At 41.0% G+C, this 3,800-nt stretch overlaps 1 pseudogene; it reads right to left on the bottom strand.

The window, feature by feature from the left end:
- Positions 1–337: 337 nt before the first annotated feature.
- On the bottom strand, positions 338–850 carry LOC101129965 (RWD domain-containing protein 1-like; annotated as a pseudogene).
- Positions 851–3,800: the final 2,950 nt, after the last annotated feature.

The following is a 3,800-nucleotide window of genomic DNA, read 5'->3' as shown; positions in this document are numbered from 1 at the left end:
CTTTCCATTTGTGTTTTCTTTCATTTCTTTCATCAGTGATTTGTAGTTTTCAGCATACAAGCCTTTTGCCTCCTTGGTTAAATTTATTCCTGAGTATTTTATTCTTTTTGATGCTACTATAAATGGGATTGTTTTCTTAATTTTTCTTTTCAAATAGTTCATTGTTAGTGTGTACAAACAAAACTGATTTTTTTTTTAATTTTAAGGTCAGTTTTTTAAGTTCAATGATGAAAGCTATCAGAAGAATATTATCCTGAAAATAATTTTTTCTTAGAAAAAAAGAAAGGAAAATCAAAACCCTCTGAGCATAGCCACAGATGCTGTGGCAAGCCTCTCTGCAGATGGGGATGTCCATTAGTCAGCTGAGTCACTCTCTGGGTCAGGAGGATTGTAGTCTGGATCATCCTCATCATCCTCCAGCTCCAAGTCATCCATTTATTGGAACAAAGACTCATCTACCTCCACGTTGTTTCCAGCATACTCCAAGAACTGGATATCAGATGTGTCAAGATTATGATCTGCTTCAAATAGTTGTTTCCCACTTAATTTATTTTTTCCTGCTTGTTCTTCTTCTTTCATCCTTTTCTTTTTAATTTCCAAGAATTCTTCATCAAACTTGGCCTTCCGATTTAAGAAATTCTCTATTGTAATTGGAGTGCCATGGAATAATTGCTTTTCAGCCTCTTCTGCTTCTTTTTCTTGTTGTTTCTTCTCTTCTAGTTTTTATCTGATCTACTATTTCATTTAATTTTTCTTGCACAGCTGTCACTAGAGTAAAGATCATCACCATACCAAGATTTTCTTCAGCCTATAATGCTAGTAATTTTAAAATGTCTGAGACATCATTATCTTCTAGATTTTCTGGAGGGAATATTTCATAAAGGAGAACTTCACCTGGGTATTTTTCACTGTATGTTAACGTGAGGGTCGTCTGGACAGTTTCATCATTTTCTCCAGCCTCAGATGTCACAGTAATGGTGAAGCCGGGTGGATTTTATGATAATACTATGAAGGAGTTAGAGTAGCTGGACTCCTGGGCCTCTAGCTCTTGCATTGTTCCTCATCATAGTCTGTCATCATGGCCCTTGCTGCTGCCCATGGATCACCCAGACACCTAGGTGGCGCACAGCAGCCGAGACAGCGGCTGCGTCAGGAGAGTGTGGGGCAGCCAGACAACTGATTTTTGTATGTTGATTTTTCATCCTACAACTTTTATTGTATTCATTCCCCCAAACGCCCCCTCCCCTCCGAGACGGAGTTTCGCTCTTGTTGCCCAGGCTGGAGTGCAATGGTGTGATCTTGGCTCACTGCAACCACCGCCTCCCGGGTTCAAGCGATTCTCCTGCCTCAGCCTCAGCCTCCCCGAGTAGCTGGGATTACAGGCGCATGTCACCATGCCTAGCTAATTTTTGTATTTTTTTGGTGGAGACAGGGTTTCGCCATGTTGGCCAGGCTGGTCTCGAACTCCTGACCTCAGGTGATCCGCCCACCTCGGCCCTCCAAAGTGCTGGGATTACAGGCGTGAGCCGCCGTGCCCGGCCCTGTATTCACTTATTAGTTCTAAAATTTAACAATTATTTATTAAACATTTGTTCTGTGTAAATGTTGGAATCACCACAACAGTCAGAGATACTTTTTAAGCTGTCACTCATATTATTTGACTCAACTAAATAAATAATCATAACACTTTGAATTCTAACCGAGTTATTTAATTATAAGTTTTTCCTATAAGCCATTTCACAAATTTCTGTGTTTCATTGGATTGTGGACAAAATAAATACTGACTACTTAGAGCTGGAATGAGGCACAAGCTTTGCTATTTTGACAAGTCACACCTAACAGTACTCTACAATCCTATTTTAAGTGAAGTGAGGACAATCTTTTTGCACTCATATTTTTTAGAGTGATATAGATAAAACAAGACCAGAGAATTAAAGGGAATATGTAGAATTTAGCATATGTGACAGTCAACATCTAAAAGGGCCTCCAGTGACTCTTGTCTCCTGGTATGCACGTCTTTGCACCCTCCCACCGCGAGTAGAGCTGACCTGTGGAACCAATGAGATATTGCGGGAAAATAGTGTGTGACTTTTGAGTACAGAGCATAAAAGGCATCATGGTTTCTACCTTGTTCTCTCTTGGATCCGTAGCTGTTGGGGAAGCCAGCTGCCATATCATGAAGACATTGAAGCAGCCCTGTGGAGAGGTCTGCCTGGCAAGGAACTGAGACCTCCTGCCAAGAACCAACACTGCTTGTCAGGTATGAAAGTGAGCTGCCTTAAAAGCGGATCCACCAGCTCCAGTGAAGCCTTCAGATGGCTGCAACCGCACCTGACCTCTCAACCATGAGCTTATTAGAGACTGAGCCAGGACCACCCACTTAAACGGCACCTGGTCTCCTGACACACTAAAACTATGTGAAAATAAGTCTTTTTCTAAGACGCTAAATTTTGAAATAATTTGTTATACAACAATATAGTATATTGTGTAAAACCTGAAACCTCCAAAATCATTTACAAAGGTATATAAGAATCCAGCAAGATCAAAATGTTTAACCTGACTTAGTAGAACTGGTTTATTTCTAAACTTTGCTTCCTTAAAAGGAATGTACGACCTATTTTGTTGATATTTTTGTTGCAGGAGGAGGAGGAGGTATGTGCAAATTTCTTTTCTCCAGGAAATTTGAAGACAGCGGTTCCCATTTGTGAAGAGAATCAGTGCTAATAACTTGGGGTCAGCATTCAAGAGCCGTGAATATCCTTATGAAACAGAAGATAATGGGATTTTGTGTTAAGAAATAATGAGTATTTAAAGCAACAATGTATATATTTTAAAGTAGGAAGAGAGCAAGAGTATGGATTGCTGGATGTGAACTTGTCTGAAAATGCATCCTGCTTCCAGGAAATGGCAAAGGCACTCAGAGAAGAAAACAAGATTCCCCCGCAAGAGCAAGATTCCTCAGAAGCCTCATGAATCAGAGACTTCTCAACACCCAGAGCCTTGCCTCATTCTGTATTTGAGAGCAAATTTCTCTTTTGCACTAGCACTCCATCATTTTACTAGTCCTTAGGAACTCAAGGTGTGGTCATAGCAGCAGTGCCACTAGGTTTTACTCTTTGCCATTTGACTCGCACCGTCTGCAATGTTCCAGGGCACCTGTAAGCCCAAAGGGACCCCCTGAGCACCCATACATGGGGAGGGAAGAGAAGAAAATCAGAAAGGCTTGACTGAACAAGCTTAAGACCCTCTCCTCCTGCCAACTGAGACAGCAATCAGTGAAAGCCCTTCTTATATGTGTATGCACATTTTTTCAAGGGAGAAAGTCTGCAGCTTTCATTAGAGTTTCAAAGGCATATGTGATCCAAAAAAGGTTGCTCAAATCTAGGAACATTTAAAATATTAAATCCACTTTTTTTTTTTTTTTGAGACACTCTTGCTCTGTTGCCCAGGCTGGAGTGCAGTGGTGTGATATTGGCTCACTGCAACCTCCACCTCCCGGGTTCAAACAGTTCTCATGCCTCAGCCTCCCAAGTAGCTGGGATTACATGTGTGTGCAGCCATGTCTGGCTAAGTTTTTTTGTATTTTTGTAGAGATGGGTTTTTGCCATGTTGTCCAGGCTGGTCTCAAACTCCTGGCTAGTCATGTGCTTCATGTATATTATTTTATTTAATCCTCATAGGAAGCCTAAGAGGTAGGTGAGTTAACCCTTTACAGTGAGTTAACATAATGACTACGTAGGATCTCTAATGTGTGGAGAGTCTGTAGACATCTACACATTAGGTGGTTTGCAAACAACTAA

Source organism: Gorilla gorilla, chromosome 10 (genome assembly GCF_029281585.2).
Source record: "Gorilla gorilla gorilla isolate KB3781 chromosome 10, NHGRI_mGorGor1-v2.1_pri, whole genome shotgun sequence".
Lineage (NCBI taxonomy): Eukaryota > Metazoa > Chordata > Mammalia > Primates > Hominidae > Gorilla > Gorilla gorilla.
This window is presented reverse-complemented; position numbering and strand designations above follow the sequence as displayed.